The 23,849-nt window shown below is 51.1% G+C and overlaps 1 protein-coding gene across 2 annotated transcripts in view; it reads left to right on the forward strand.

The window, feature by feature from the left end:
- Positions 1–23,849, forward strand: part of GLIS1 (GLIS family zinc finger 1) — a 234,547-nt gene that overhangs the window by 26,085 nt on the left and 184,613 nt on the right. The window lies entirely within an intron of this gene.

Raw genomic sequence — 23,849 nt, forward strand, 5'->3', positions numbered from 1 at the left:
CAGAATCTGATTTTCACAAGGTCTCTGGGTGATTCGTGTGCGTATTGAAGCCTGAGAAGCACTGCTTTAGGCAGACTATCTGTACAAAGTCCTGGTAGAAGGGAAAGAGCTGGTGTGTTGGGCAGTGGGGAGGAATTTGGTGTTGCCAGAGCAGAGAAGGGCCAGAATGAAAATTGGATTCAAACAGTGGCTGAAAGTGGCCAGAATGGGCCAGAAAACAAGATTGGACTCAAATTGTGCTGGGACTTCAATGACTCTCTAAGGATGAGAACAGAGCTGGGGCATTGCCTGCTCCTTCCCAGAACCCAGACTCACAGACCCACAGGCTGCCATGCTAGTGAAGGCCTGTAGCGATCATCAGGCCCTGCCTTCCCATTAGATGAATGGGGAAACTAAAGCCCAGAGATCCCAGGTGACTTGCTTAAGGCCACACAGCAAATCAGAGGAGGGACTGTACTCCAAACCCATGGCTCTGTGACACCACAGCTAGTGCTCTTTTGGGAAAGTGTTATGTGATAACAATGACTGCCACTTGTGAAGGTTATGCTGCATGCCACACACTGAACCAAGAGATTTCCATTGGGCTAATGAAACAGTTCATTTCCCTATTGTGATCTGCATTTAACTGACAGGAGACTAAGGCTCTGAGAGGTGAAGTCACTTGCTTAAGGACTAATAAAAGAAAGAGCTGTGCTCTGAACTTAGCTTGGCGGGCCCCGGGACCTGAGCTCCCTGCTGTGCTCTCCCCACCTGGAGGAGACGCAGACACAGGTCAGCTTGAACCTGGAGGCAGCAGGAAGGCGCAGAGGCTTTTATTTGTTTGTTTATTTATTTATTTACTTGCTTATTTATTTACCTTTTAAGTTTTACCTTCCTTTTTTCTTTTGTTTTTAATTGACACATAATGATTGTACATATTGATGGGGTCCACTGTGATGTTCTGATACATGTGTACACTGTGTAATGATAGAGGCTTCCACGCAGGGCAAGGACATGGTTAGGCCTGGGCTCCGGGAAGATCACAAAGGTGTGGTGGTCACCAAGCGCTTGGTGTGGCCTTGGATGAGCAGGTTCCTTCCTTAGTTTTCTCATCGGTGGGGTTTGTATGGCAGTTCCACTAGAGGGTCCAAAGGTCTGTTCTGTGTCTGACTTGGGGTGCACCATGCTGTGACTGTAGAGGTGCTGGTGGGTGGCTTGGCCTTGGACCCACCAGCGTTTTCCTTTTGACCTGTGATAGGGTGTGAGTGGTTTCAGTCTTGGGGTGTGGGGTACGGGTGTGTGTCGTCAGAGAAACTTAACTTTAGGAAGGCGGAGGGGTGGCCGTTCTGTTGGGGGAGGGGCTGGTCAGCCCTTCCAGCTTGGCCACCATCGCTGACTCCTTCCCACATGTGATTCTGATTAGGGGGCCTGTGTAAAAGTTACCTAAACACCACTCTAATTACTCTGTTTAGGAACATTCACATGCGTGGGAGGGTGCCTGGCACTGGCTTCCCACATGTGCTGGGGGTCTGCGGGAGGCACCACGTTTGCACGAGCGTGACAGGCCCTGTGTTGGAGCTTCACAGCCACCTGGGGCCAGGGAGCCTGCAGGAGGAGCTCGGAGAGCGCGTCCCCGGGGTTCTCCCGCCCTGGCAAGCAGAGGGGTAGGACTGACCATTCTAGGCCCTTCTTGTTGAAAATTTCTTGGCCGGGCGCGGTGGCTCAAGCCTGTAATCCCAGCACTTTGGGAGGCCGAGACGGGCGGATCACGAGGTCAGGAGATCGAGACCATCCTGGCTAACTCGGTGAAACCCCGCCTCTGCTAAAAAAAAAAAAAAAAACAAAAAAAAACTAGCCGGGTGAGGTGGCGGGTGCCTGTAGTCCCAGCTACTCGGGAGGCTGAGGCAGGAGAATGGCGTAAACCTGGGAGGCGGAGCTTGTAGTGAGCTGAGATCTGGCCACTGCACTCCAGCCTGGGCGACAGAGCAAGACTCCGTCTCAAAAAAAAAAAAAAAAAAAAAAAAAGAAAATTTCTCATCCTCCCTGTGAAGTAGGTGTTATTGTCCCCGTGAAGAATGATACAGAGCCTCGGAGGAATTTATGAGCAACAGGGTGTGTGATTTGGAGTCAGCAATACTGGTCCTCTCACTGCGTGACCTTGGGCAAGTCCCTTCACCTCTTTGAGCTGCAGTTGTTTATCTGTCTGAGACCACCTGCCTCGCAGGCTTGTTATGAAGACGGAATGAGATAGAGCATGCGAGAGGACGTGACACATCTGACCAGGGCCACCGTATCGCACAGCCCCCAGGGGCTCCACGCTATGGCCCTGCAGCCGTGTCCAACCCTTAGGTATGAAATGTGAAAGGCCGTGGGCTGCTTATTTCATTTACAGTCTAGAGGGGGATGCCTCCAGGTAGAGAATGATTCAGAAAGCCCCTCAGAGATGGAGACGGGTGGTATTTGGGGGACTTGGGAGAGCCTAGGGCAGCGCCCTGGATTCTTCGGGGGTTCAGAAAGAAGGAGCTCGTCTTCCAAGCTGAATGGGCAGTCCCAGCTGGGGTTTGTAGCTGGTGGACTGTCAGTGTGTGGGCAGCATGAATCCTCAGGGAAATTGCAATGTGGGCAAAGGTCTCTGGTGACTTGTACTTTACCCCACCTGTTCTGTACAAGTGCCCCCCTCCCGTCCTTCTGTACATCTGAGGGGACTCCCATGTCCCTTTATACCTGTCCCCTAACCAGTCTCCCAACAATAAGGCTTTCACATCCAGCTGTGTGAAAGTGGACATCCAGCTGTCCACTCCATCTTCATGCCTGTCTGTGTGAACATCCATATCTTCACCCACCTACCCAGTCACTGAGCAGCAGACTTTCACCATGCCTGTCACGTACTCTGCTCTAGCTCTGCACTACGCTCTGCAGAGATGAATGGGAACTGCCTCTGTGGGGTTCATGGAAGTGGGCTTGGCTTTCTGTCGCTGACATTAAGGAGGGCCCATCAACACCCTGACTTTCCTTTAAAAATGAATCAGATCGGAGAATAAATACGAATGAGTCTTTCCCTTCCATCTGTACGTCTCCTTGTCCATTTGCCCATTTACCCATTCATGAACCCAGCTGTCTAACCCACCCACCCATCTATGTAACCATCTATGTAACATATATATGTTACATATAACATATATATAACATATATATGTGCGCGCACACACACATATATATTTACATCATAGTATTTAAGTTAACAAGCATATTTTTAAGATCCCAATATGTGCGAGGCACTGTATCAGATTCTGGGGCAAGCAAGTGACTTGGACTTGATTTTAAAGTCCCTTCCATCTCTGACTTATGTAAATACAGAAGCATAGGAAGGAATCCTACTCTCATTTATTCAACAAATCCATATACTCAATAAATAATTGTTGAGCCCCACTCTGTACCCAAAGTCAAATACTGTGGTGAACAAGACAGATGATCTTTGACTTCATGGAGTTTACATTCTAGTGGAGGAGACAGTAAACAAGTAAATGGAGAAATCATGATTGTGGTAAGTGCCCCTGTGTGCTGGGTACGGGCAGGCTCCCCGAGGGAGCTTGCAGCCTTGTTGGTGGTGAGACAGGTATGCACAAAGATAACACTCCCCGGCTCTGCCAGTGTGTGCTATGTTCTGGATGGAGTGCACTTTAACCATAAGGACTGCAGGTGGTCAGAGGGGCAGCCAGGGAGAACTTCCTGGAGAGGAGAAGCCAGAGGTCAGCCTGGGGATGGGCCAGGAAGTAAGCTGGGTCACAGCACTGGGGGACCTGCCAAAACCTGTGCCAACATGCCTTTTGTTCCTGAGTTACCTTCTTGATGCCCAGGAAATGGGAAATGGCCTTGCCGCTGACTTGCTAGGTGACACCAGTCCCATGCACACTCAGCCCCAGTACCAGAACAACCAAATGAAGGGGTTGGAATAGATGAGATGCAAAATCTCCTGGACCATTATTCTGAGATCTATGAATTCAGTTAAAAGGGGAGACATATTAATATTATATTTTATGGTGGCATTCTTGAATATTAATACTAGTATATTAATACTATTTTGAGTAATAATCCTTGTGACAATCCTGTCAGGGAAGAAGTACTACCTCCACTTGGCTGATGAAAAAACTGAGTCCACTCTGTCAAGCTGTCTTTAGCTTTGCTTTCTTTCTTTCTTTTTTTTTTTTTTGAGACGAAGTCTTGCTCTGTTGCCGCCCAGGCTGGAGTGACACGATCTCGGCTCACTGCAAGCTCCGCCTCCTGGGTTCAAACGATTCTCCTGCCTCAGCCTCCTGAGTAGCTGGGACTACAGGCACCCACCACCACATCCAGTAAGTTTTTTGTATTTTTAGTAGAGACGGGGTTTCAACATGTTAACCAGTCTCGATCTCCTGACCTCGTGATCCACCCGCCTCAGCCTCCCAAAGTGCTGGGATTACAGGCATGAGCCACTGCGCCCGGCGCTTTGCTTTCCTTTCAAAGCTCTGGGGAGAGCTTCACTAGGTTGGATGGCTTTGCATGTCTGAAAGCACAAGCCTGGAGTGGGGCACACACTAGGGGTACATGAGCGCCTTCTTTGTCCAGTATCTCGTTTAAGATGATAAATGTTGGCCAGACATGGTGGCTCATGCCTTTAATCCCAGCACGTTGTGAGGCTGAGGCAGGAGGATCCCTTAAGCCCAAGAGTTTGAGACCAGCCTGGGCAGCATACTGAGACCCTATCTGTACAAAAGATAAGATGGTAAATGCTCACTTTCATTTCTTTTGGGGGAAAAAAATCAATAAATGGTTTTGATTTCTTTTTCTTTTATTTTTTTTTGAGATGGAGTCTTGCTTTGTCACCTAGGCTGCAGTGCAGTGGTGCAATGTCAGCTCACTGCAACCTCTGCCTCCCAGGTTCAAGTGATTCTCCTGCCTCAGCCTCCCGAGTAGCTGGGACTACAGGCGCTCACCACCATGCCTGGCTAATTTTTGTATTTTTAGTAGAGACAGAGTTTCAGCATATTGGGCTGGTCTTGAACTCCTGACCTCGTGATCCACCCGCCTTGGCCTCCCAAAGTGCTGGGATTACAGGTGTGAACCATCACACCCGGCAGGTTTTGATTTCTTTAATAGCAAGAATCTTGCAACAGAACATGTTGTTAACTGCTTTCCTATTAGACAAGGATCAGACAAGTTGCAGATAATAGCCTTATGGTCCTAAAAGGCAGCTGGGACTTGAACTCTAGGTTGTGTGACTCCCCATACCTCGTCCTCATCTTCTTTCTCCCTGCTTCCCCAGCCTCCATTTCAGGTCTTCAAAACAGCCTGGGAAGGTGCCAGGGAAGGAAGGGGACTGGAAGGGAGGAAGGAGGGCTTTTATCGTATTATCCTTTCCTGCATCCCCCATATGAGGAAAATAGGGGGTGGGGGGAATGTCCTTTCTTTTAAAAAAGAAGCTTGTGGGGCTCTAGGAGTCTTTCTGCAGAGGAGAAATCTAGGTTTTGGTCCAGCCAGGAGCACTTTGTGATTTGACAGGTGCTGGTGAGGCAGATTCTTTTGTTGAAGGGCTTTTCGTGCACTATGCTAACGGACCAGCCCCAGCTTCCCTATTAATTATGAACATTAAGAAATGTTTCTGAGTATACCCCGAGTTCCTGCTCATGAAACTCTGCAGGTCAGAGGCCACATGTGTTTTGATTTTCTTATTTGAGGTATTATGTGTTCAAGGTAGATTTATGCTACAACCTTTGTTTATTGACTTGTACTTTTGCCTGTGAACCTAATGGAACATGACAGACGATATTTACAAGGCACGTGTTTCCGATTAAATCATGTGAGACATTAAAGGCCGATAAATGAAAGCCCCTTTGAAAGGCCAGGTTCAGAGAGAAGGAAGCAGTCCCTGGTGGGGCCTTGAAGGTGGAGTCACCCCCTCAGCTGGTTGCAGAAAATGCTGAAGGTGGCAGGCGGTCCTTTTGCTGGGATAGGACTGTTTGTCACCACTTCCCATCTAGGGACCTAGGCTGCATAGAGGTCTGAAGGACAGAAAGAGTCCCTCTTCCTCTCAACCATCTAGGAAAGAGGGAAGGGAAAAGAACGTATGTTTTTTGAGCACCAACTGTGTGCCAGACTCTGTCCTGTAAGTGCTTTCCTACAGAGACCAGCCCGTCAGCCTAACAACTCTGAAGTTGTTACCATCTTGAAAGGGAATCAGAATGGCATGGGGCTAAGAATGTTGACTGCAGTTTGTAGGAAGCTTCCAGGTCCCCGCTGTGTCATTCACTGTCTTTGACACTGGGCAAGTTACTTAACCTAAGCCTTGGTTCCTTGGTCACCTGTAAAATGAGCATAATAATAATATCGATCCCTTAGGTGTGCCCCAGAGTACATTAGCCAATATTGTCATTATTAAAGATAAACTGAGGCACTTTTCAAGGTCACTGCACATAGGGGATGGCAGCAGAATCCAGTCCTTCTGATTCCAAAACCTTTCCCGAGGCTGCTCCGGTGGGAGGTGTGGGGACAGCAGATGGCCAGCAAGGGTTGGCCTGGCTGACTGCTGCACCAGTTCCTAGGGTATTCCCTTGGCCTTCCTCAGACTTCCCAGGAGCATTGATGGGAAAGCTCAGTGGCAGGATTAGCCTAATTGGGAGTCTTTCCGCGGAGGCTAATTAAAGGATTTGGGTAAATATAAAAAGTGGAAACAGCTTGGGATGGAAGGCTCCCCTCACCTCCTTTCTTCCCTTTCCTCCCTTCTTCTGCCTCTTGTTGTCTCAGAAGGAGTCTGGGGTTGGCAGCTGCTGTCTCAGGACTGTGCACAGCCAGAAAACTCACCTTTGTTTTCTTTTCTGCACACCTGGTGGCCGGTGACCTGAGAACTAATGAGAGCAAGATTGGATTTTCTTTTCATATTTAAATGTCTCAGTAGGACTTCTGACTCGCTTACCAGTTGTTTTATAGGAGCAGAAGCTGCAGAGAAGAGAGAAGGAAAGATTCCTCCCCACTCCAGCTCCCCAAGAGGAAAAGTTTGCTTTTGGCAACATTGACTTTCTCTAACATCGTGTATTGATCAGCACTTGCCATTTCCTTGGAGATTTGCTGCCTGATTTTTATTTAGATGCAGAGTGAGGGAGGAATCTGTGGGGATGGGGAAGCTGCCTTTGGAGTCAGCCAGCTTGGATTTACCCTCTGGCTGTATCACTGCCACTTGCCAGGAGGCACCTTGGGCAGGTGGCTCTCTCCTCCCAGGGCTTGGTGTCATTGTATGATACATAGTAGCTGTGGGAATCAAATGCGATAGTAGCTGTGGAAGTTCTGAACTGGGCCCCCACACTGAGTTAGAATCTGCCAGATCTTCCCAGGAAGCAGCATGAGGCCTTGGAAAAGCCCTGAGAAGCAAAATGCTTCCTTCACTCATTGGCGTAATGCTGTTGGGTGCGCGTTGGGGGCAGGTGTGAGTTCATGCGCTCCCTCTTCATTTCTCCTCCCCTGGCCTCACTTTACTCATCTGCAAAATGGGGAGAAGACTCTCTTTTCTGCCTCCCATGAGGTGGTGCCTGTGAAAGCAGCTGGCAAGCTGCAACCCCTGTAAATTCAGTAATGCTAACAACCGTCATGCCTCATGTGGAGGGCTACAGACAGCAGTGGCCTCCTTTAACTTCCGCTCTCGCTCACTACGAGCCAGTGCTTGGAGAGGAAGTGACTTGCTCCAGGTTTGGGGGCTGCTAGAGCCACAGAGCCAGGGGCTAAACTGAGGTCTGCCCCGCTAAAGGCCGGGCTGCCTTCCAGCTCCCCTTGGAGAGACCCTGGGCTCCCTGACATGGAAAGCAATGGGCTCACACACAGTACGCTCCTCAAGCTCCCTCTGCCCTAAATGAACTCCCCTCCCTGCCCCTTCTCTCCCTTCCTTTCCCCTCCCTCCCACTTCCTCACCACAGTTTATCTGCTCACCCAGGCCCAGGGCGGCAGGGCTGTGTGTGGTGCAAGGTGGGGAGTCCACTGAATTAAAAGACCCCCTGAGGGCAGGGACTGGCTCAACAAGCAAGCAAATGGCCCTGCCACTAATTCTGTGTGTCCTTGGGTAAGTTACTTCCCCTCTCTGTGCCCTGACTTCTTCATCTGTAAGACAGGATGGCTAATGCCTGACTTATTCCTGCCATAAATTTGGGTAAGGGGTGGAAAGTAGTGCTGACAGCGAGCAGGTGGGAACCGTTGGAAAGTGCCGTTCGGCAAGGGGCTGTTTCAGACGTGGTGGTCCTGGGAGAGCACCCCAATTTCTGCAGTGTTGGCTGTGGGCAAACATTTCTTCCAAGTGGAGAGAGAAGAATTTTGAAAGGCCACATATCATCTTAAATGCACAAGTGCCACTGAGGGAGAAGGGTTGTTTGTTTAGTAGGCAACACTGATTCTCAGAACAAGCTAAACAAATCCCCCTTATTGAAGAATGTCGCTCTGGGCTATGCTTGATTAAAATAGGAAAATCTAAGAGGCTTAAATGTGTGCGGTTTTGGTTGTGGAGGGATCAGGAGTGCTTCGCCCTGCCCTGCGTCTTGCTGGACGTGGTCATTGAGTTGTGAGGCTACCGAAGGTCTGTGTAGTGATGGGCCCATCCAGCACTGATTTTACCAATGAGGGGCTGGAAAGCCGTCCCGGCCCAGGCAGGCAGTATTCTGAGCGCCTCCCTCTGGGCTCTGAATGCCTTGGGTTAGGAGGTTTGTGTCCAGGGCTGTTTGGAGACTAATTTGCTCTGTGAACTCTTTGGGTCAAGGGCTGTCCTATTGCCTTGATCTATTTGGAAAAGTGAGGACTCATGCTTTTTTTTTTTTTTTTTTGTAGAGACAGAGTCTCACTCTGTCATCCAGGCTGGAGTGCAGTGGTGTGATCATAGCTCACTGTAACCTTGAAATCCTGGGTTCAAACAATTCTCCTGAGTAGCTAGGACTATAGTTGTACATCACCATGCCTGGTTAATTTTAAATTTTTTTTTTTAAGAGATGGGATCTTGCTATGTTGCCCAGGCTGGTTTCAAACTCCTGGCCTCAAACAATCGTCCTGCCTTGGCCTCTTAAAATGTTCAGATTACAGGCATGAGCCATTGCACCCGGCCTGACTCATGCTTTTGAGCAGCTCTGGGTGCCAGGGCCTGTACCAGGTGCCCCATGTATGAGTCTCTTTTACACCTCTCTGTCTCTGTTTCCTCATCTGTGAAATGGGGATAATAATAGTACCTACTTTGTAGAGTGGTGGTGAAAATACAGTGGGGTTAATACATAGAAAATGCATAGAACAGTGCCAAACACAGAGCAAATAGGCAGTAAACGTTGGCTTCCACCAGGGCCCTGCCAGGGAAGGATGAGGTAAGTCTTTACATCTAACATAGCAGAGGCTCAAAGAGCTGAAGCCACTTGCCCATGCTGGCGAGTGGCAGAGCAGAGGTCAGGGAGCCTAGGTCTGGCCGACTTTGAAGCCAGAGAAGATCTGTTGAGCAGATGAGAGCCTTGATGCCACAATGCTCAGCAGAGGCCTTTTGGGTGTCAGGAGAACCCCCTCAAGAGGACAGGCCGTGATGACCTTCAGTGCCGTGCTCCCACAGCCCTGTGGGCAGGCCACGTTTCTGCAGACAGGATCCTGAGGCCTGTGGGTGGATGTTAGCAGAGTGGTCAGGGTAGGCTCTTTGTTTTATGACCTTGCAGAGAATGTGACCAGAGTCTTCTGTGGCTGAGGTCCCAAGGCAGACCTTGCTGACAGGGTTCCTCATTAATTGGGCTGGGTTGAGTTTCAGGGCAAACTGTCAAGTGGCAGTAACCCCTGCCCTGGAGAGTAGCCCCCCCCCCCCCCACATCCTGCTATCTGAGGTCATTGCTGTGAATGTGACCCACAGCAGTGATAGGGAAACTCTGGCCTGTGGCCAGGTGGCTCTGGGTCAGCCGTCTCTCTCTCCTGTTCCTGCCCTGTCTAGAAACCCCTGCCACCCTCTCCCAGCAGGCCACAGCTCCCCTACCTGGAGCCCGGGGGCATGCTCATGTGTGCTAATGTGTACTGCATGCTTACCCTGTGCGTGGCACTGTTCTGAGCACTTTCTTTGTGCCAACTCACCACTGCCCTGTGAGTAGGTTCTATTCTTATCCCCATTTTACAGGTGAGGAGAAAGCCTTGGCATCCTCCTGGAGAGGCAGTCTGGTGAGGGGAGGAGCACTGACCTTGGAGTTCCAGCCATAGCCCCTTCTGAGCCCACAGCACCCTGCTGCTGTGATGGCAGGGAGTAGAAAGGGATCTGCCATAAAAGTCACCTACGTGGGCAAATACAGGAGCGGGGAAACGGGAAGCCTGCCTGCCTTCCATGAACATTTGTTAAATGCCAACTCTCTGCCTGGGCTGACTGTGGAGGAAGCTGGACCATTTTTTTTTTTTTTTTTTTTTTTTTTGAAATAGAGCCTTGCTCTGTCACCCAGGCTGGAATGCAGTGGTACAATCTCAGCTCAGTGCAACCTCTGCCTCCTGGGTTCAGGTGATTCTCATGCCTCAGCCTCCAGAGTAGCTGGGACCACAAGTGCCCACCACCATGCCTGGCTAATTTTTGTATATTTAGTAGAGATAGGGTTTCTCCATGCTGGGCAGGCTGGCCTCAAACTCCGGACCTCAAGTGTTCCACCAGTCTCAGCCTCCCGAAGTGCTGGGATTACAGGCATGAGCCACCACGCCCGGCCCAGTTCTCTCATTTTCAAACAAAGTATGTTTGCAGCAGTGTCTCTTTTCATGCAGGAGGCAGAGGGTCCTAGTGGTTAAGAGCCAGGGCCCTGGAGCCAGACTCTAGCTTAGATTTGAATCCTGATTCTACCACTTACCAACTTGGGCAGTCATTTCTTTCTATGCCTCAATTTCTGCATCTGTAAAATGGGGCCACAATAGGGCTTAGAACAGTACCTGGCATGCCGTGAGCACTCTCAGTAAGTGTTCCTTTTAACAGCGGAGGAGGGTGTTGGACAGCCGGGAGCTCTGGGAGGTTCTGAATCCCAAATTTCCTCTTCTTGGGGGAAGAAGACTCTTCCTGAGTCAGGAGTTCAGAACCCTGTCTAATCCACAATGAGATGGTACTTCACACCCACTAAAATGGCTGTCATCAAAAAGACAGTAACAAGAGTTGGCAAGAGTGTGGAACAGTTGGAATCCTTATACACTGCTGGTGGGACTGTAAATGGTGCTTTTGCTGCGGAAAATAGTCTGGTAGTTCCTCGAAAGGTTACCATTTGACATAGTTACCATTTGACCCCCCAGCTACACTCCTAGGTTTACACCTAAGAGAATTGAAAGCATGTGTCTCCCTGAAACTTGTACCAAAATGTTAATAGCAGTATTATTCATCATAGCCAAAAAGTGGAAACAACCCTAAATGTCTATCAGCTGACGAATGGATAAACAAAATGTGGTATATCTGTGAAATGGAATATTATTCAGCCATAAAAGTAATGAAATACTGACATCCTGCAACACGGATGAGCCTTGGAAACGTTATGCTGTATGGAAGAAGCCAGACACAAAAGGTCATATGTTATATGAATCCACTTACATGAGACATTCTGGACAGGCAAATCTATGGAGACAGAAAATAGATTAGTGTTGCCAGGGGCTGGGAGGAGGGGAAATAGGGAGTGAATGCTAATGGGTACGGGTTTCTTTTTGGGTGATGAAAATGTTGTGGAATTAGATAGTGGTGATAGTTGTAGAACACAGTAAGAACCACTAAATAGTGCACTTTAAAAGGGTGAATCTTGTGGTGCGTGAATTGTATCTCAAATTTAAAAAGAAGAGCAAAAACCAAACTCCTGCCGGATCTGACCCCTCCACGCTCTTTGGGACCCACCCTCATGCGTGCTTCATGCATTTACACGAGCAGAGGTCATGCGTTTGTTCACGTTACCCTCCATCCTTCCTTCCTGACAGCTGTCTTGGGCCGAGATGTATGCGCTTCACAGATGCTGTCACAGGAAGAAACCCAGAGCTTTGGAGCCACGGAGCTGCGTACCCTCCCATTCCTACCCCTTCCTCTAGGTCTCAGTTTCCTTACCTGAAAACAGGGAGGAAAGGAGGAGGAGGGACTCTATGGCACAGGGCTGTGATGAGGGGGAGGTGAGGGCTGGCAGTGGCCCGGGGGCGCATCTGGAACAGGAGTATCTGACTACTCCTTCGTCTGCTGGTTCCTCCAGGCCGAGGACCTTGCACACTGTAGATGTTCCCATTTGAGGTAGCGTGAGGCAGTTGGCTGAGACCCTGGCTGAGCATGTAGTGGCTCTGCCATCCCGTGATAGAGGCGTCCCAGCTCGGAGTCCTGGTTTTGGGTCAGGGAAGCCTGGATTTGAATCCCAGCCCTCCTTCTGGCTGTGTGACCTTTTGCTGATCACTCAACCTCTCTGTTTTAGGGTTGTATATCTCCCCCAATTCATATGTTGAAGCCCTAACCCCCCCAATATGATGGCGTTTGGAGATGGGGCCTTTGGGAAGTAATTAGGATTAGGTGAGGCCGTGAGGGTGGGGGCCTCAGCATGGGAGTAGTACCTTACAAGAAGAGACACCAGAGAGCTTACTTTCTCGTTCCCTACCATGTGAGGACACAGTGGGAAGATGGCTGTCCACAAGCTGGGAAGAGACACCTCACCAGAAACCTATCATGCTGGCATCTTGATCTCGGACTTGCAGCCTCCAGAACCAGGAGAAGTAAATTTCTGTTGTTTAGGTGCCCAGTCTGTGGTACAGGTTGAGTATCCCTAATCTGAAAACCTGGAATTTGAAATGCTCTAAAATTCGTAACTCTTTGAGTGCCAACATGATGTTCAGTTGGGGCATTTCAGACTTTGGATTTTGGATTCTCAGGCTAGGGATGCTCAGCTGGTCAGCATAATGCAAGTCTTCCAAAGTCCAAAGAAATCAAAAGCACTTCTGGTCCCAAGCGTTTTGGATAAGGGATATTGACCTTGTATCTTGTCATGGCAACTGAGCAGACTAAGACCAGGCATCAAGAACAATCGGCTGGGCATGGTGGCTCACGCCTGTAATCTCAGCACCTTGGGAGGCCAAGGTGCGTGGATCATCTGAGGTCAGGAGTTCAGTACCAGCCTGGCCAACATGGTGAAACCTATCCCTACTAAAAATATAAAAATTAGCCAGGTGTGTTAGTGTGCGCCTGTAGTCCCAGCTACTCGGGAGGCCGGGACAGGAGAATTGCTTGAATCTGGGAAGTGGAGGTTGCAGTGAGCTGAGATCACGCCACTGCACTCTAGCCTGGGTGGCAGAATGAGACTCTTTCTCAAAAAAAGAAGAAAAAAGAAAAAAAGAACAATCATGGCTGTAAAACTCATAGCACAGTTCAGTGTGTGGCAGACACACCCACTGTCACTCTTGGGTGGCTCCTTTTATGACTCTGATGGTCATTACTAGTTGTGGGACCTGGGGCAAGTCACTTCAGTCTCCAACCCCATTTCCTCAGTGGGGTTTGGTGCTGCCCGCACAGGTTTGTGGTGAGGGTCAAATGAGATAATCTGGGTCGAGGGGCTCGTAAACCATGAAATGGCATGCTTGTGGAAGGGGCTGGGTTTTTATGGCAGGGAAACGAGGGGAAAGCCTGGTGGACAGGTGGCAGCAAATCTGGAGGGCATCCCTGGCTGGAAGCTCTGCCTGTGGGCCTTTCAGGAACTGGCTCTGTTCTGGCAGCAGCCTCCATCTACCCAGACCCAAGTGGCAGGGCTGAACAGAGGTCCCTGGCTTGGCCAAAGTGTTCTGAGTTCACAAATGTCTCACCCCTGATGGGGAAGCAGGGCCAGTGCCCACAAGCAGTGGCACGCACTTGGGAGGCAGAGGAGGAGGATGACCTGCCACCTGGGAAGGGCAGCCAGTCTTTCTGTCAGCTTTTTGGACCCTAAGTGAGAGAGAACCTTGGGTTACAGGGAAGGCTGTGGGTCAAAAGCTGCCTTCTAGGGAGGGTGAGGGGATATAGATGCAGAGGCTCGAGTTGGCTCCTGTTCCCATTCCCTGACATCAGGGACTCGGAAGTCTTCCGGATGGAAAATCACTGCCTGGAACTCCTTCTGCGTCATCCTCTGGAGTGCATTCCGAGGGGATGTTGCCTGTTGCATCTGTCTTCAGAGCTGTGGCCTAAGGTCCTTCCCCAGCTCAGACATCTCGCACTGGAGCTGGGAGGGCGTGTTCCTGGGAGAGTTTATGAGATTTTCTGGTTGGTTCTTTAATCATTTCCTGTTTGTTTGCTGTCTGGTCTGGGGCAATGGGGTGGGTGGGGTGGGGAGTCCTCGGAATGTTGGCCTGGGCAGCACAGAAGAGGGCAGATGTCAGGAAACGGATGTGGAGACAGGGAGGTTTTCAAACGTGAGGGCTTTGGTCGCTAGAATATCTCTACTCTGTCCCCATCCCAATACACGCCCTTGTATTTTACGTAGAGTGTTCGTTGTAGCAGTTAGAACCACTGGCTCTGAGCCCAGTTCCACCTCCTATGGGCTCTGTGACTTTAGCAAGTTGCTTAGCCTCTCTGTGCCTCTGTTCCCTCATCTGTAAAATAATCATAGTAACACTTACCTCCTAGGTTGTTGCTAGAATGAAGTGAGGTGATATGTGCAAAAGTGTTTAGGACAGTGTCCGCACAGAATATGTGCTAAATAAGTGTTAGCTGGACTGTGGAAGGAGTGTGATGGATGGGTAGATCCTTCCAGAAGAGCTGTTTCTCCTTCCTCCTCTGCTCTGTAGTTTAGCTCCATGGATGCTTCCCAAGCCCCGAGCAGGGGGTTGGATCTCTGCTGGGGGTGGATCATATTCTGAACCTGTCACAGGACAGCCTGGGTAAGGGGAGGCCCCAGAGCAGACAGTGGTCCCCAGAGGAGGGTGGGATTGGGGGTGTGGCACTGAACCATGCTTTGAAGGATGAAGAGAGGTCCTTTAGGCAGAATGGTGGGGAGGAACTGCATGTGCAAAGCAACTGGAATAGGAAGTGAAAGTTGGCAGTAGAGTGAGAACCTCAGAGGGCCTTGAATGCAGAGCTAAGGAAGTCCCAACTCTGTCAGTCGGCAGGGGGATCCTCTGAAGGATTTTGGGCAGGGTGACCCCTCATGTTGGCATTACTGTCTTTCCTCCACTTTCCTTACAGAGCCTGCTATTGTGTCATTCTTGGGGTTTATTGCTGTGACTGTCTTCCCACTGTCCAGGCAATGTCCAAAAGTTCTTGTCCTGCCTCCTCCCAGCTCCCTCCCGTGGTCTTGAGAGTAGTCCTCAGCATCAGTTTACTATGATTAGCTCCTGCTAGTGTGTGTGCAGGACTGCATTGTGTGCCCTGCGTGACCCAGTCTATAATAACTCCTTCTACCCCAAGTCTCAGGTTATTGAATTCATTTATGAATCCACCCAGTGAATATGGACACACCTCCTGTGAAAATACTGGCCACCATGCTAAGCACAGTGAAGTGACATCTCGAGAGGGGCTGCATGGGGATGCCACATGGAAGGTGTTCTGTTCCCAGACTCGTGTGGCCATTTCGAGAGGCTGTCAGCCAGGGTTGAAAGGGGAAACTCTTTAAGGGACGGAGTTCTGTAGGAGTTCCAAGAGTGAATGATGGCCTGTTCCAGCTGAGGGAGGGAGGCAGGCAAGGCTCTGGGTAGGAGCTGCGCCCTTGAGCGCTGGCAGGAAGGGAGTTCCAGGAGGCATGGGCGAAGCATAACGGTGGGAAAGCAGACGGCACGTATGAGGACAGCAGTGAGCTCTGCTTGGCTGCACAGAAGGGCACGTGGAGGGAACGGAGAGAAATAAAGTTGGAAGGCCTCATGAGCATGGCTGGGTAGGGTGAGGGTGGGGGAGTTTGGTTTATTTTCCTGTAGATAGAGGGGGCCATGGAGAGTTTTTAGCCATGCTTTGGTAAGATTAATTTTCACACCCTGGGGTTCTTTGGAGAAAGGGCAAGTAGTGCATTTTCCGATCTTTCAGATGGGTCTGGGTCGTGGATCCCGTGCTTTGTAGAAAGGTAACTTGTTATGTGAAACCTCTGTAAAAATCCTCAGATTCTGCCTTAATGGAGGCAGTATTTCTCCCTTAGATTCCTTAAAACTTGAGTTTCAAGTGGGGAATAGTGATGCATAATTTATTTCTTCTGTTGCTTGATCTGAGATCTCAAGGGAAAGAACAGGAAGGAATTAGTGAGATCTATATTACAATTTAATTGCTTGAAGGAAAAATATTATTTTTTATTGTTAGCCATTAGCTGCTTCTAGTTTTATTAAACTCAGGCCTGTGCTGAGCAAAGCATTAACGGCTTGGAGCTCACCGGCTCCCTGAGGGGAGGGAAACCTTCAGAATTGTCCCATTTGTAAAGCAGGGGTGACTGCTGGAGTGCAGAAGCCCTGGGGATTTCATGCATTTGAGACATTTCTGGATTTGGAGTGCAGCCTCCTGACGGTGAGTCTGCCTGCATTCTCAAGAGATGCTCTGGCACCCACAGCTAGGGGCCAAAGAGGGCCAGGAAAGGCCCCTGGTGCCTGGGTCAGGCAGACCTGAGCCTCTCCTAAAATGAGTAATCTTGGCTGCATTGATTAATCCTTCTTAACAGGTGAAGAATTTTCCTTTCTAGCGGTAGTTGCCAGAGCTAAATGAAACACTGTATGTAAACCGAATATCTTTGTATTCAGTAGGTGCTCAGTAAAAGCCAGTTTTTGGGTCCCAGTGCAGCACACTTCTCCAGGTCATCTTCCCTCCTTTGTTCTGGCTCTGGTCTCCAAGCTCTTGTCTACTGTCCTGTGCCCCTCCTGCCTTCCTGAACTGGACCTGGGGCCTCCCAGGACACAGGGTGGAGGGAAGAGGCTCAGGGTCGGGCTGAGCCCTCTGCTGTGCTGGACATTCACTGCTCAGTGCCTGCTACTTACCTGGCAGTTGTGGCACCAGTGAGATGGGTCCCTGCCTTCAGGGAGCTCCCAGCTGGCTGGCTGAGGACAGACAAGTCACTGTCATAGTGCCCCATCCACCACCTTCTTCTGGTTAGGTCTTCGGCTCACCCAGCCTGGAGGTGACTCTCCTTGACCTCCCCTTCTCTCTCCTGCCACTCCTTCATGCTTCACTGCCAGTTAGTGTTTCATACACATCCTCCTCTTAGACTTACACCATGACCTTGGAGGCCTCTCACTCCCCTTTTACACATGGGAGCTGCAAGCTCTCGAGGTGAGATGATGACCCATGGTCACATAACTAGGGATTTGGGCCACACAGTCCAGACCAGCTGGGAGCAGCAGAGCCTGGGGCTTTCCTCTTCCTCAACCCATGCCTACCCCAGCTGCCTGTCGGCCTGCAGGGCTTCATTACACACAGGACTTTTGAAATGGATGTGGGCCTACTGTGGATTGTAATGTTTTCATTGACTTGCCTTCCCTGACTTATTAGGAACCATTTGCTGCCTGGCCCTGGTCCCTAGTGTCTGGGGAGGTAGTAACCCAGTATATATACTTATATATTTTTAGAGATGGGGGTCTTAGTGTGTTGCCCAGGCTGGAGTGCAGTGGCTATTCGCAGGCACGATTGGAGCTGCCCATGTTTTCAGCCACCCTTCCATACTAGTAACCATTGTCCTGCATGATATTTCATGCTTACCAAGTGACCCTACAGCCTGGATTTTTTGAGGCAGCATCAGTTTACTATGATAGTGAGAATTTAGCTCCTGCTAGTGTGTGTGCAGGACTGCACTGTGTGCCCCATGTAGCCCAGTCTATAGTAACTCCTTCTACCCCAAGTCTCAGGTCCGAGCCCTTGAGCAGCTTGCCCAAGGCCACACAGCCTGTAGGAGGTGGAGCTGGAATCCCAGCGGTGTCAGCCCAGCTTGGGCTTTCTTCCTGGGTGGTGCTGCCACCTCAGCAGGGCCCCCTCTGCATGAGCTTAATTCATGGGCTGGGCCCAGCTTGATGCCCAGGAGGTCAGGTCAGCAGGGCTTTCCTGGGCCAGCAGGGACACTGGGTACAGCCCACTGAGAAGAGAAGGCAGAAAGGGTTCCTGGCAGGGCCAGGTGACTCGCAGAAAGGGAGTGAGGAGGTATAAGCTTGGACTTGAGTCCACAGGGTGAGGTATGGGGAGGGGAAGAGAACAACCGCGTTCTGAGCACCTATGGTGTGCTGTGTGCTTTGCTAATGCCTTCTCTCCTTGTCACCCCTCCCCCAGCACCCCAAGTCTGAAGGGATAAATGCCTTTACCCCTGCCATTTCTCACCTACAGGGCCCACCCCCTCCATTTGGCCAACTCCCGCTGGTCTTTCAAACTCATTCAGGGGGCCATCCTAGACCTGCCCTGACCCCAGATTGGGTGAGAGCCCCTTCTTTGGGTCCCTGCAGTCCAGTCCCTAGAGTGTCCCTCCATGCAGCACCAGGCACCTGTGTGGTGGTCGCCTGCTGCCTGTCTCCCCTACCAGGCAGTAGACTGCAGGGGTCAGGACTGTTTCCTCCTCTCCATGAGCCCAGTGCCCACTGTCAGGCCTGGCCTGGGAAAGGCGCTCAGGGAGAGCTTGTTCAGAGGGACGGTGATGACACAGCCTCCTCGTGTCTGCGTCATTTTCCTATTTCCCAAAGCATCTTCTCATCAAGGTCACTTTGAGCGACACAGCCATCTGGAGGGTTAGGTAAGGCAGCGATCGATGAAAAGGCATGCTTTCCAGGTGGGGTCACTGAGGCTCAGGAGGCCACCCAGTGTGGTGGTAACAGAGCCCCGCCTCAACATCCCGGGCTTCCTGCAGCATCCCCTCCCCTCTCCAGTGCTGCCAGGGCGCCTGCTTTATGATGCCCACACCCTTGGCGACCCCAAGGCCAGGACTGCTTGTAATCAGATTGCCTTCCTCCCCACTGAGCTCATGCTGCTGAGGGAATGGAAATTTGGATCTGTGGGCGGGGGCGAGAGGCTGGGCTGTGGGGGCAGCTCTGGCTGGGGTGCTGTGGGACCAGGATGGGATGTAGTGGCTGGGGGAGCACGCCGGAGCCAGACTTAGCAGTTCTGACCTCTGGCCTCAGGGGCTGCTGAGAACCATCTCAAGTGGTTGGCCAGATGCCTGCCCCCGAGGTCTGGGTGTCCAGAAGGTTTGGGATGGTCAGCAGCAGGGAAGATGGATCTTCTGAGGTTAAGTTGGCCATGTTGGTGGCCTCCAGAGACTGACTACCCCCAGGGAGACGTGGGTTCAAGTCCTGCCACTGACTTGACATGGGGCCATGGCAAGTCACAGCTCTTCTCTGCTTCAGTTTCCTCATCTGTAAAGTGGGGATAATCATCTCAGAAGGGGCTGTAGGGAGGATTAAATTATGAAACAGTGCCTGGAACATATGGTGTCATGATGATTTCCTTGTCTGTAGAGTGGAATGTACTTTGCCCTGCTTCTCTCTCTGGGTTGATACGAGGTCTCGACGAAGCACCCTTATACTGTGAAGTGCTGTGCACCTGTGAGGGACATACATTCTCTCAGAAAGGATGGACATGGATGTAGAGGGATAGAGAAGGGCTCTAGAGGTGTTTCCTGGGATGAAGTGGGCCCCTGGGAGTTCACTGACAGACAGGCCAGTCCAGCCAGTGAAGATTGAGTGGGTTCCTGGAAGACTTTGGGATTTGCTTAGAGTGGTGGTGCCCCCCATCCAGAGAACTGGGCCTGCAGGGGCCTTGGGCAAGCGTGTAGTTCCAGCCCAGTGGGGAGAAAGCAGGCCTGAGCTGGGATGGCCTGGGTTTCCCCAACTTCCCTTCTTCACAGCCGGCTTCTAGCCAACCCCTCCAAAAACTCATCCCCACCTGAGTCAGGGTGCCCCACTTCCACTCAGGCTAGGGCCCATACCCTCCGTATCTCTCTCCCAGCTGCACCCATAGTGGCTGAGAAACAGAGCTGCTGGAAGCCCTGTTTCTCAGCACAACCCCAACTCTAAGTCAGAGACAATAGTAGCACCCACCTGGCAAGGCTGTCTTGAAGGTTACTATAACCCTGTAGGGTAATGTATTAATGTGTGTAAAGCACATAGTAAGTGCTCAATAATTGCTAGCTATGTTTATTGTTATTGTTACATCCTTCACAGGATGTAAGAATGTTATTGCTACATTCTTTCCATGCACATCTCAAGTACATTGAATACTAGTTGCTATTTTATGGTTGTGTTGAGTCCTTTTACTCTTCAGGCAGTGGGGAGCCATGGAGGGCTTTTGAGCAAGGATATGACATAGTGTTGAGCTCCAGGATACTGAATCTGGCAGTGAGTTTAAGCCTCCTTACATGGTGTGCTTATTCAAAAGGGGCTTTATTGTTCTATAGTAGTTTTAGAAATAGCTTTTCAAATCCTTCTCTCTTTAGTTGGGGTAAAAGAGAGGTTGGATGAGAAGGAAAAGAAAGCTTGGGTTAGGAAAAAGGGAGGCAGTTGGAGGGGTCAGGTGTTTAACAGGGATAGGGAGGACTGCAGAGTGGGCTGCAGGCTGGGCGTGAAATTGCCAGACACTGTCTCCAGGTCAGATGATAGGTGTGCAACTCCTCCGTCTTCCATGACCCCCATCCATATGGGCCTTGCTGCTGCCATGCTGGGACTAGAGTAATGATAATATACATCTCTCTATGCTTTCAGAAACACAGTCTCTGGGGCAGAGTTGGTTTAACTGTGGAACCTGGTAATGCTGGGTGGGTGTGACTCTGGGTTGGAGGTGGGGTAGGAGGGAGGTCGGGATTGGCCATGAAAGGAATATAAAGTCATTTAGAGAAACCAAATTCAGTAAGGTGGAGCTGTGCAGAAATGAAGGACCCTTTATTAGCAAATTCAAAGCTCGGCCAGTGTATGATTTGATGTTGGCTGAGTGGTTGCAGGGAGTGGCTGGTGGAAAAGGTGTGGAAGCTCCAGGCGAGGGGGTTGTTGGGAGAGGGAGAGGGGATGGAGGAGGAGCAGTGGTGGAGGAGTTCATGGACAGTGGAGAGCATGGAGCAGCAGGGGGCTCAGCTTCTCCCCATCTGTGTGGATCTGGGATCCTGGGCCCGGGGTCCTCCCAGGCCTCATCATCTCCAGTGATTCTGCTCACGGAGTCCAGGGTGGGCCCAAGATTCTGTGGGCAACAGGCAAAAGGTCAGACTTTGAAGAACTTGGATTTAGATTCGTGTGTATCTCCTGTGGTCGTGGGAGGGGCAATGATGAGATAGGCAGAGCTGGGTCAGACTGGGCTCTGTGGGCAGCAGGTGGTGAGAGAGGCTGGGCCTGGGCACTGAAGCCCCCACTGTGGGTACAGCTGGGGAGGGACACAGTGGGGGTGCGACCTAGCCTGAGTGGCGGTGGGTACCCTGGCCTAGGTGGGAATAAGTTTTTGGAGGGCTTTGACTAGAATCTGGCCATGAGTGATGGTAAAATTGAGGCGTGTGGGGACCCACCAGCTGGGAGGGGAATGGGGACGGGGTTAGTTCAGGAATCAGACTGAGCAATCAGAGGCAGGGGCCTGCAGCCAGGAAGACAAAGGCAGAGCCAGAGCAAGCCTGACCATGGTGTGGCAGCAAGGGCGTGGTGGGCCCTGCAGGGAAGGAGCTTGGAGGTGGGACTGAGGTCAGAGTCGGACTAGTAGCCGCCCTGCGTGCCTCACTTGGAGCTCCATAGGACCCTCTCAAATCTTCCTGCCGGAAACAGAGCTGGGGGGTGGGAAGAGAGAGCTGTGGGACTAAGTGGTCCCAGCCAATGGTATGAGGGCTGTCGACCAGGGAGCTAATATCATAGGTAGGGTGAGATGCTGAGACTCTCTGTTCACCCACCCACTTGTTTGCTCATCAGATATTAATTAAGGGCCAGGCACCACTGAATAGGAGGCTTTCATGGGCTCCCTTCGTTTAAGAGACAGGTCTCACTCTGTTGCCCAGGTTGGAGTGCAGTGGTGTGATCATAACCCACTATAGCCTCAAACTCCTGTCCTCAAGTGATCCTCCCACCTCAGCCTCCTGAGTATCTGGGACTACAGGTGTGTAACCACTATTCCTGGCTAGCTTTTAAAAATATTTTGTAGAGATGGAGGTCTTGCTGTGTTTCCCAGGCTGATCTTGAACTCCTGGCCTTGAGTGATCCTCCTGACAGCGTCCCGAAGTGTTGGGATCACAGGCATGTTACAGGCATGAGCCACAGCGCCTGGCCTCTCCTTCCTTTTTGAGAGGCAGTGCGGGCAAGTGCTTGAGGAGGAATGTGTACCCTGGAGCCTGGGTTTGCTTCGTCCCTGCTCCTTCACTGCTAGCTGGACAACCTCAGGAAGGTTACTTGTGCTTCAGTTGCCCCAGCTGTAAAAAGGGGGACATAATTGTATCCACCTCAAGGGGTTCTGAGGATTACATGTCTAGATTTATGCAAAGCAGTTGGAGTGGCACCTGGTTTTTATTATTCCTGCTTCAGCCACACCCTTGGACAGTTTTCGAATCGACATCATCGCCTGTTTCCGGTGATGCCCACCCCACTGCTGAAAAGCCCTTTCTTCCTTCTCTGTCTGTTAAGGCCAGTTCAAATGTCCTGCCTCCTGAGTCTCATTTTCTCAGCCGAAAACAGGGGTTAATCGTCGCTGCCCTGCCTGCCTCTCTGGACGACTGAGGGAAAGACAGATGGCCCTGGCACTCTGAACAGCACTGGACAGCGCAGGCTGCGCCACAGTGTCCTGCTTGTTCTGTCACGTCCATTGCCAGATGCAGACGTTGAGGCCAAGAGGCGCTGTAGTATTAAAGTGTCCTTTCTCCACCCTCCAAACTGACCATTTGGCAGCCAGTTCAGGCAGAGGCCATTTGAGATTTGGTTCCTGAAGGAGCCCCCTGCCGTGTCTCATATGAGACCAGTGGAAGCTGCCCCAGCTGTGTCCTGCAGCACAGGTCTTCACAGAGTGAGGGCCTTGGAGACCACCCTGTTCCCCGTCATGTGCTGATGGGGGCAGCGGAGCCTGGGGCAGTGAGCCATCCCTGCCTGTGGCCCTGAAGATGCGGTGCTGTGGTGCCGAGCGTTGCTGGGTGGTGAGGCTCCCTGGCCTGATGCCCTCACTGTGTATGTGTGGCTGATGTTTGATTCCTGTTCTTCACCTTTTCTAGCCTATGCTGGGGACCCAGAGATAAATCAGGCTTCAGGCCTGACTCAGGGAGCTCACAGCAGAGGGGGCAGGCCACTGTGTATCAGATAATGACCACATAGTATGACTCAGGGTTAGGGAGCACAGTGCAAAGTGTGAGAGAGCTTCATTTGGGAAGAGATAGGCTTGTGTTGGCCTGGCAGGAAGGGGAAAGGTATTCCACTTACTACATGTAGCCCAGAGGTGCAAAGTGGTGGGGATAAACCAGCTCTGAAGGGCACATATGGGCAAGTGAAGGCTGGCAAGGGCCAGGGGCCTGAGGGCCCGGCTGAGCTCCTGGGACCTCATCTGCAGGTGCCAGTAATAGGCGCTGAGATGCCTCTCAGAGGGGTCTGGTGGGAGGTAACACATCACAGATACCACACTCCTGGACAGGAGAGGTCTGGTCTCAGGCTATTATGGTGGGTCCAGAGAGGGTCAGAGTTGCCCAGTGTCACACAGAGCATTGGTATTGCCTGTGGCCAAATGGAGAAGTAAGTGTTTGTTTGGGCTAAGTGTTGAGAATGAAGACCTCTTGAGCGCTTGCCTTCTACTGTTCTCAGGCAGAAAGGTTACAGCACAGATCTTGCTGCAACTCCCCATCTCTGTGGTCACTTGCCCTGGTCTGGCTGACTCTCAGTTCAAGATGTTTCTGGATGGGAAGATACATGGGACTCAACAGGTGGATCAACTTGGTAGACAGTGGAGGGCTGCAGCCAGGAGGGAGGACTGGAACCAGAGGCCAGCCGGGGTAAATGCCTCTCGCCTAGGGAAGGAGGGCAGC

Source organism: Chlorocebus sabaeus, chromosome 20, assembly GCF_047675955.1.
Source record: "Chlorocebus sabaeus isolate Y175 chromosome 20, mChlSab1.0.hap1, whole genome shotgun sequence".
In the NCBI taxonomy this organism is placed as follows: Eukaryota; Metazoa; Chordata; class Mammalia; order Primates; family Cercopithecidae; genus Chlorocebus; species Chlorocebus sabaeus.